Source organism: Diaphorina citri, unplaced genomic scaffold, assembly GCF_000475195.1.
Source record: "Diaphorina citri unplaced genomic scaffold, Diaci psyllid genome assembly version 1.1 scaffold98, whole genome shotgun sequence".
Taxonomy (NCBI): Eukaryota; Metazoa; Arthropoda; class Insecta; order Hemiptera; family Psyllidae; genus Diaphorina; species Diaphorina citri.
In genome coordinates, this window is record NW_007377535.1 from 287606 (window position 1) to 297864 (window position 10259).

Sequence of the window (10259 nt, forward strand, 5' to 3'; positions counted from 1 at the left end):
ATAGTTTCTGGTATCCGTGGAAAAATCCTCTCTAGGCGTTGTTTCTGAGCAGCATTCTGTTGTAGTTGAAAACGATGGTTTGCTACTTGTAGACAAGTATGATGTATGCTTTATTTTAGAGTTGTGTATTTGAATTGGAGTTTTGTATTCATTATTTTTGATTATTGGGGTTTTTATACTATGGTTATTGCTTGGGGTTTCCACAAAATCGCTGTACAAAGCTTGCATAGTTTCTGGTATGCGTGGAAAAATCCTCTTTAGGCGTTGTTTCTGAGCAGCATTCTGTTGTAGTTGAAAACGATGGTTTGCTACTTGTGGACAAGTATGATGTATGCTTTATTTTAGAGTTGTGGTGTATTTGAATTGGAGTTTTGTATTCATTATTTTTGATTATTGGGGTTTTTATACTATGGTTATTGCTTGGGGTTTCCACAAAATTTGGTGTATTTGAATTGGAGTTTTGTATTCATTATTTTTGATTATTGGGGTTTTTATACTATGGTTATTGCTTGGGGTTTCCACAAAATCGTTCAACAGTTGAGGCCTTGTGTCCAGGTTGCTTTTGCCTTTATAAGGAATATTTACTCTTTCCAAAGTAACTTCAATGGGTTTAACGAAGGTATCTTCAGTTTCTTTTCTGAAGTTCCTCGATAGAACTGATTCCTTTGTATTGTTCACCACACCGACAAAAAATGGTTCGGTGTGACTTTTAGATTGTTTACTCCTTTTTACATTAACATATGGATTTGTTTTCAAATTCCCTTTCGGTGTGGTTATATTTGTCGATTCGACATTTTTCTTTTGCATAGTTTGATAATTTTCCGTAGCAGATGAGTACATGTCTTCAGAAGGTTGCTTTTGCCTTTATAAGGAATATTTACTCTTTCCAATGTAACTTCAATGGGTTTAACGAAGGTATCTTCAGTTTCTTTTCTGAAGTTCCTCGATAGAACTGATTTCTTTGTATTGTTCACCACACCGACAAAGAATGGTTCAGTGTGACTTTTAGATTGTTTACTCCTTTTTACATTAACATATGGATTTGTTTTCAAATTGCCTTTCGGTGTGGTTATATTTGTCGATTCGACATTTTTCTTTTGCATAGTTTGATAATTTTCCGTAGCAGATGAGTACATGTCTTCAGTGACGGCCTGGAAGTCTCTTCGCATGATGGTTGAAACCCTCCATAGTAACGGATTTCGTTTGTTGGTGTGGCGTTAATGTCAGTGTTGCTCTTATCATGTGCTTCAGTTATAGCAGCATCAAGTGTTGTTTCTTCAATGTACTCACGACGTGAAGTATGTGACTCCACTTTGGGCTCCGTAATTATCTCTATTTCAAGTGATTTGTCATCAGGACCAAGTTGATGGACAAGAGTTGGTATTTTGTGTATTGGTGTTAACTTTATGAGATGACCACCACCTCTTGCTGGTGTCAATACATCGACGTTTTTGCCAATACTTAGAAATTTGTTTTTCCTGGGTAGAAATATATCAATCCCTTTGAAAGATTCAGAGCTGTGACTAGAGAAGGGCGAGTGATTTTCTGATGGTTTATGATTTCCTCGAAGAATAATTCTGTTAGGACGGACAGCATGTGTTTTCAATAATGGATACGGGTCCTTGGACATTGTCTGGTAACGTCCATCCAAAATATGCTCTGGATTTATTTGTTCCGCGATGTGCATTATATTTTCAATGTTATGCTCGAATTTTATAGGATGAAAGTGATCCTCATGAAAAGGAGTCTGCACATTTTCTAGTTTTCCGAAATAGTCTTTGAACGGAGAGAGGTTTTCAGGTGCGGCACCAAGTAAGAGGGGTTGAAATGAGTTCACGTCTCTTAATCTGAACGACTGAAGAAATTTTGGTGTGTTTGTAACTTGGGGGAATTTGGTTTGCTTCGTCTTAGTCACAGGATTACGGAAATTGGATACACCGCTATGACTTTTGTTTCTAAAAGAGTCGAAATTATCTAGCATTGCATTTCCTTTTACTTCATGGTTATGTCCTGAGTCAAATATATCTTTGATGTCATCAGGTACTTTAGGAGTGGAACCAAAACTTTGCTCGAAATCATTAAAATCTAATGGTGAATTTAAGAATTGATTTATAATCTCCTCAGAAGAGCCATTGGAGTGTCCAAAGAGAACATTATTTTTGACAGACTCTGGATTTGGTGTCGTCAGTTGTTCCGATTTTTCGTTACTTCTTGGAAAAGTGCTGCCATGTAGATTGTTATGAAAAAGACCCATTGTTGGTTTATCAGGAGGCAGTTTATTTTTCAAGAACTGATTTATTTTAGCCTTGAAATTTTGAGAAGTTGCATACGTTGTTGGTTTAACTATTTTGTGATAGACTAGATTTTCGGGCACATAAGGTTTTGAAGTGGCAGTATTTATTCCAATATTTGGAATGCCATAATGGTGTATAGGAGGTTTAGTGTAAACATTGCGGACTTGATCAATAATGTCCTTGGTAAGTTGGGACGTATAAGTGATTCCGCCAGAGAATTGCAGGTTATTATTTGAATCTTTCTCTGTAGTCTCTGTACTTGTGTTAATTTCTTCATTTGACGTATAATCAAAATGGGGAACATTTCCAATGTTTTCTTGATTTTTATTAGCATTATCATAGAAACCATAACTTCCAATACTAGACGATGGATCTACAGTGGACATAATTGTTGGAGGTTTCAGTGGGTTCTCAAATATTCCGGGTCCTATTGGTGTAGACAATTCACTGTATTCATCTCTTGGTGGGTCTGTATTTTCATAATCAGAATACTGATCCATGTTTCCATTGATGTTATTAGTGGTATTCTCAGGATGATCTGTGTAGCTAGGTGTTTCTGCAGGATAGTCGTTGTAATAAGTTGAATCTGTTGTGTCTTCTCCACTAGATCTTTCTCCATACGTATTTTTCGTCAAGTTAGATCTGAAATTTGAGTCATCCAGAATGGTAGGCCTATAGTTTATAATATTTTGAGGTGTATCAATGTTTCCCGCATCACCTGATTCATTTTCTTCAGCTGTAGGGATGTAGTTTTTTATATTATGAGAACTGTTTGAACTATGTGGAAAATATTGATAGGGGACTTCTTCTGGGTATCTGTTGCGTGGCATTATCAGAGCTGCCGAATGAATGTTGGGCTTAACATTGCGTAGATCATTATCTGATTTAAATCTGTTGTTTTCGGATTCCAAGATATTATTTCTTTGGTTATTGAAATAGTTGCCCTTGTTTGTTTGTCCATTAGTATGAATAGTTTTGTACTGAGGTTCATCATTGTGTAAGTCATGAGTTTTGTGAACTACTTCGAAGTGATCTATCAATTTGCTTTTCTTTGATAGTTCACTATGTTGGAAAGACTTGGTACTGCTCTCAGGATATGATTAGGTTCATCATTGTGTAAGTCATGAGTTTCGTGAACTACTTCGAAGTGATCTATCAATTTGCTTTTCTTTGATAGTTCACTATGTTGGAAAGACTTGGTACTGCTCTCAGGATATGATAATCCTCATGAAAAGGAGTCTGCACATTTCCTAGTTTTCCGAAATAGTCTTTGAACGGAGAGAGGTTTTCAGGTGCGGCACCAAGTAAGATGGGTTGAAATGAGTTCACGTCTCTTAATCTGAACGACTGAAGAAATTTTGGTGTGTTTGTAACTTGGGAGAAGTTGGTTTGCTTCGTCTTAGTCACAGGATTACGGAAATTGGATACACCGCTATGACTTTTGTTTCTAAAAGAGTCGAAATTATCTAGCATTTGGTTTGCTTCGTCTTAGTCACAGGATTACGGAAATTGGATACACCGCTATGACTTTTGTTTCTAAAAGAGTCGAAATTATCTAGCATTGCATTTCCTTTTACTTCATGGTTATGTCCTGAGTCAAATATATCTTTGATGTCATCAGGTACTTTAGGAGTGGAACCAAAACTTTGCTCGAAATCATTAAAATCTAATGGTGGAACATTGCATTTCCTTTTACTTCATGGTTTTGTCCTGAGTCAAATATATCTTTGATGTCATCAGGTACTTTAGGAGTGGAACCAAAACTTTGCTCGAAATCATTAAAATCTAATGGTGAATTTAAGAATTGATTTATAATCTCCTCAGAAGAGCCATTGGAGTGTCCAAAGAGAACATTATTTTTGACAGACTCTGGATTTGGTGTCGTCAGTTGTTCCGATTTTTCGTTACTTCTTGGAAAAGTGCTGCCATGTAGATTGTTATGAAAAAGACCCATTGTTGGTTTATCAGGAGGCAGTTTATTTTTCAAGAACTGATTTATTTTAGCCTTGAAATTTTGAGAAGTTGCATACGTTGTTGGTGACTCTGGATTTGGTGTCGTCAGTTGTTCCGATTCTTCGTTACTTCTTGGAAAAGTGCTGCCATATAGATTGTTATGAAAAAGATCCATTGTTGGTTTATCAGGAGGCAGTTTATTTTTCAAGAACTGATTTATTTTAGCATTGAAATTTTGAGAAGTTGTATACGTTGTTGGTTTAACTATTTTGTGATAGACTAGATTTTCGGGCACATAAGGTTTTGAAGTGGCAGTATTTATTCCAATATTTGGACTTCGTTACTTCTTGGAAAAGTGCTGCCATGTAGATTGTTATGAAAAAGATCCATTGTTGGTTTATCAGGAGGCAGTTTATTTTTCAAGAACTGATTTATTTTAGCCTTGAAATTTTGAGAAGTTGCATACGTTGTTGGTTTAACTATTTTGTGATAGACTAGATTTTCGGGCACATAAGGTTTTGAAGTGGCAGTATTTATTCCAATATTTGGAATGCCATAATGGTGTATAGGAGTTTTAGTGTAAACATTGCGGACTTGATCAATAATGTCCTTGGTAAGTTGGGACGTATAAGTGATTCCGCCAGAGAATTGCAGGTTATTATTTGAATCTTTCTCTGTAGTCTCTGTACTTGTGTTAATTTCTTCATTTGACGTATAATCAAAATGGGGAACATTTCCAATGTTTTCTTGATTTTTATTAGCATTATCGCACTTTAACGTCTTCAAATATTTGCACTACTAGCATTTGAAAATCCGAACCATCATTAGCAGATCGATGTAAAACAGAAATCTAGGTACCTCGTGAAGCGTGAATGATTCCTGTTTCCTGAAGGTTTTTTACATAGATTAACGCGGAAAAACCGAGTGGATAGTCGGAATGGATTTTCATGTCGCGTCAAACGAGGATTTTGAATAGAAACAAAGAGTTATGGATGTACAAAAGAATAGAAACAAAGAACTTTCAATAAGAAACGGTTTTTTGTATGTTTTCAAATCTAATGCGTCTATAGGTCATTGCCTTTCTGTAGGTTATTGCCTATAAATAGGTAATCAATCCTACATACCATCTGTAGACAGAGATCGTCCTTGGTAAGTTGGGACGTATAAGTGATTCCGCCAGAGTATTGCAGGTTATTATTTGAATCTTTCTCTGTACTTGTCTTAATTTCTTCATTTGACGTATAATCAAAATGGGGAACATTTCCAATGTTTTCTTGATTTTTATTAGCATTATCATAGAAACCATAACTTCCAATATTAGACGATGGATCTACAGTGGACATTGTTGGAGGTTTCAGTGGGTTCTCAAATATTCCGGGTCTTATTGGTGTAGACACTGTAGACAATTTACTGTATTCATCTCTTGGTGGGTCTGTATTTTCATAATCAGAATACTGATCATCCATGTTTCCATTGATGTTATTAGTGGTATTCTCATGATGGATCTACAGTGGTCATTGTTGGAGGTTTCAGTGGGTTCTCAAATATTCCAGGTCCTATTGGTGTAGACAATTCACTGTATTCATCTCTTGGTGGGTCTGTATTTTCATAATCAGAATACTGATCATCCATGTTTCCATTGATGTTATTAGTGGTATTCTCAGGATGATCTGTGTAGCTAGGTGTTTCTGCAGGATAGTCGTTGTAATAAGTTGAATCTGTTGTGTCTTCTCCACTAGATCTTTCTCCATACATATTTTTCGTCAAGTTAGATCTGAAATTTGAGTCATCCAGAATGGTAGGCCTATAGGTTATAATATTTTGAGGTGTATCAATGTTTCCCGGATCACCTGATTCATTTTCTTCAGCTGTAGGGATGTAGGTTTTTATATTATGAGAACTGTTTGAACTATGTGGAAAATATTGATAGGGGACTTCTTCTGGGTATCTGTTGCGTGGCATTATCAGAGCTAGACAGAGAAAAATGTAGTTGGATTGGTAATTACAAATAATTTTAGGACACTTCCTGCTCTATCAAAATGGTGCAAATTGGGAAACCGAGAGTCTTCAAGTTAGAAAACAGTGTTGTACCTCTTTCGTATGTCTTTGGTTTATAAACACGTGTACGTCTAGGTATTAGAAGGATTAAAATCGCCAACGAATTAATTAATGATCATTCTAAAAACATTTTTCTGGATAGTGAAAAATGGTTAAAAACGAGTGGACGGTGCAAATTGGGAAACCGAGAGTCTTCAAGTTAGACAACAGTGTTGTACCTCTTTCGTACGTCTTTGGTTTATAAACACGTGTACGTCTAGGTAATAGAAGGATTAAAATCGCCAACGAATTAATTAATGATCATTCTAAAAACATTTTTCGATAATGAAAAATGGAAGAGTGGAAAAGATTTTATAAAATTAAAATTAAGTTTGACGGTTCACACACGGACACTTGGGTAACAAGCACAAGCTAGTACACATAGAATTAAAAAATGTTCCGAGAAAAAAAAAATAAATAAATAAAAAGGAATTCAGCTAAAACACTCTATCAAACTTGCACAACCTACAGCAGACAGAGAAAAATGTAGTTGGATTGGTAATTACAAATAATTTTAGGACACTTCCTGTTCTATCAAAATGGTGCAAATTGGGAAACCGAGAGTCTTCAAGCTAGAAAACAGTGTTGTACCTCTTTCGTACGTCTTTGGTTTATAAACACGTGTACGTCTAGGTATTAGAAGGATTAAAAGCGCCAACGAATTAATTAATGATCATTCTAAAAACATTTTTCTGGATAGTGAAAAATGGTTAAAAACGAGTGGAAAAGATTTTATAAAATTAAAATAAAGTTTGACGGTTCACACACGGGCACTTGGGTAACAAGCACAAGCTAGCACACATAGAATTAAAAAATGTTCCCAGAAAAAAAAAAATAATAAAATAAAGGAATTCAGCTAAAACACTCTATCAAACTTGCACAACCTACAGCGAAACAATGTCTCTAAAACAATAACACCGAATGACATAATTTCCGATGTGGTTTGGTTCCATCCGAGCGAAGTCCAACATAACCTGGTGAGCTTCGTGCGAAGATGGTTTGATAACGATAGGTGATGTTGCATTCTACTATAGTGATCACAGTGGAAACGAAAATCGTGTCATAATTATAATCAGATAAATCATTTCGGTTCCGAATCATTGCTTAGCTTAGATATCTGTGCGGCTCTAGAAAGATTTTGCTTCCCCTTCCAAGAGGTTTGATAGAGGGAACTGTATCTGCTGAGGCCTTATCGTCCCCAAATCGAAGCCAGCTGTTCCGAGAACGAACCTTATCTGTTTAGGATAAAGTCCTTTCCGATAGGGAATTGAACCTAGCGCTTAGAAACCACAAGCTCTACCAGAGGTTTGATAGAGGGAACTGTATCTGCTGAGGCCTTATCGTCCCCAAATCGAAGCCAGCTGTTCCGAGAACGAACCTTATCTGTTTAAGAGGTTTGATAGAGGGAACTGTATCTGCTGAGGCCTTATCGTCCCCAAATTGAAGCCGGCTGTTCCGAGAACGAACCTTATCTGTTTAGGATAAAGTCCTTTCCGATAGGGAATTGAACCTAGCGCTTAGAAACCACAAGCTCTACCTTCCAAGTTAACTAATGTGAGGAGGCGGGTAACCTGTAGCCGAATGGCCTAGGCAGCCTAGTTAGCTGGCTGGTAGCGCGTTTGCCTTCTAACCGCTAGGTGGCGGGTTCAGTTTCTGTCTGGGGTGAACTTTATCCTAAACTACTGGGGTTCGTTCCCGGAACAGCTGACTTTCTCGGCACGATAAGATTTCCATTGTAACAGTAAAAATTTTCTTACCAGCTAGAACTTACTGCGGATTACAGAGATTAGAGATTAGAGGATAGGATAGTTTGAACTCCGGTGGAAGGTAATACATACAATAAGTTACAACTTTAGAAAAGTCTGTCCACCCTAAAGTAATAGTAGTATATATTTTTACGCCCGTTATGACTAGCGCTTGCTAGTACTTGTAACTTTGAGGTTTTCTGGGCAATTCGGCGACTATAGCTACTCGCCTTCTCAATTTAACCTCACCCAGCCTGAGTGGAGCCGGGAACCCAGCAGCACGCGGATTCCCCGGATGGTCACCATCCAGGTACTAACCACGCGCAACGTTGCTTAACTTCAGTGATCAGTTGGGAACTGGTGCATTCAACGTGCTATCGCCGCTGGTCCCTAAAGTTTACCCTGAAAATAATTACCAAGACAACAATTGGAGTCAGTCATAGGGATGTAAATTCGTTGCAAATATATCGATAAATCGATATATCGATATATCGGCCCCTCAAATATATCGATATCGATATATCGGGGCCAACACCCAGTAGCTACACGGTGGACAGTGAGTTCATCTACTCCAGTGGGAACACCAAGGACACGGATAATAGTAACAAGATCTATGTGTATGATAAGGGCAGTTATCCCAGTTATATGACGGATAGGAATGATCATGTGAATATCACGTCAGATGGGGATGAGAAGCAAGGGGCTGCTGATAATGTAGATTATAAGTCATAGGGTGGGTTGCAAACATTGTACAAATATAAGTTGGTTTAGCTAGATTTCTTAGCATTCGGTTCCTTGCTCAGCATCTGGTAAACAGGAGGCATCTGGTAAACAGCGTGGGTTCAATCCCAGTCGAGGTATGGAATTTTATCTTCAATATAATTTGAGAATTTGACACACAATAATGGTACCTAGTAGCCTACTGCTGGAGTAAAGGGACTTTTCAGTCCTATTTTCTGAAAGAAAAACCTATTGGACCTACTACAGAATAAAACACACGAGGATTTTATTTGAATCAAAATTTTATCTTGCATATACCTATTGTATCTTCTATTTATCTATTTACAACAATAAATAGGTAAGTATTAAGGTATTAAGAAAATGTACAACTTCGTTTATTTTTCAACTGATTTCTCTATTAAGGATAATTTTATTATATCTACACCTTTGAAAGCTTCTTGACCAATCAGAGAAAGTCTTGACCAATCATCCTTTTGCTGAGCAAGGAACCGAATGCTAAGAAATCTAGCTAAACCAACTTATATTTGTACATTGTTTGCAACCCACCCTATGACTTATAATCTACATTATCACCAGCCCCTTGCTTCTCATCCCCATCTGACGTGATATTCACATGATCATTCCTATCCGTCATATAACTGGGATAACTGCCCTTATCATACACATAGATCTTGTTACTATTATCCGTGTCCTTGGTGTTTCCACTGGAGTAGATGAACTCAGTGTCCACCGTGTAGCTACTGGGTGTTGAGTAGCTAGCATAGCTTGGGTTCGGATGACTAGGCGTGTGGTAGCTAGCAGTGGGATAAATCGGTGTGGAATACACAGGCGTACTGTACGGGCTGTACCCGTTATAAGAACTGCTAGGTCTGTAATAAGTGCTAACGTAGACAGGTGTGGAAGCCGCTGTGGCCGGAACGATGTAGTCCCGTTTGATCAGATTAGTAAGCGGCAGAGTTTGCTCAGGGAAGAAATCCGTGTCTTGGAATAGCGTCACGACGTTGTTGGTGCTTGGATCCATGCCTGTGGCAATACACCGGTAGATGCCGCGATCTAGTGGTGTGACGTCGAATATGTGCAGGGTGCTGCCTCGGGGCCGGATGTGGACGTCGTATTGATGAGGAACTCCAGCACGTTTGTAAATCTGATGGAGGTCACGACTCCCGATGTCAGCGCGTTCCCAGACCACGTTCTGGAACATGAAGCGAATAAGACTATCATTAACTAGGTATACTTCATGGTATAGGTTGGGCCATCGGATAGTTTGGTAAGTCCTTGGCACTGCGACTTTTGATTAGATAGGTAGGTATTTTGTGATTATACATTTTTGTAGATGTAGGTATTTTTTTTTACTCTCATTCCTAACAAAATAATTTTAAACGAAGTACCTAAACGGAAAACGAAAGGGAAAAGGAATCTATTTTTTTAA

General features: G+C 37.7%; 1 protein-coding gene and 1 pseudogene across 1 annotated transcript in view; both read right to left on the reverse strand.

The window, feature by feature from the left end:
• LOC113473971 overlaps positions 1-10259 on the reverse strand; it is a 44850-nt gene that overhangs the window by 11683 nt on the left and 22908 nt on the right. The gene's annotated exons all lie outside the window — the stretch shown is intronic.
• LOC113473982 lies at positions 8360-8477 on the reverse strand (annotated as a pseudogene).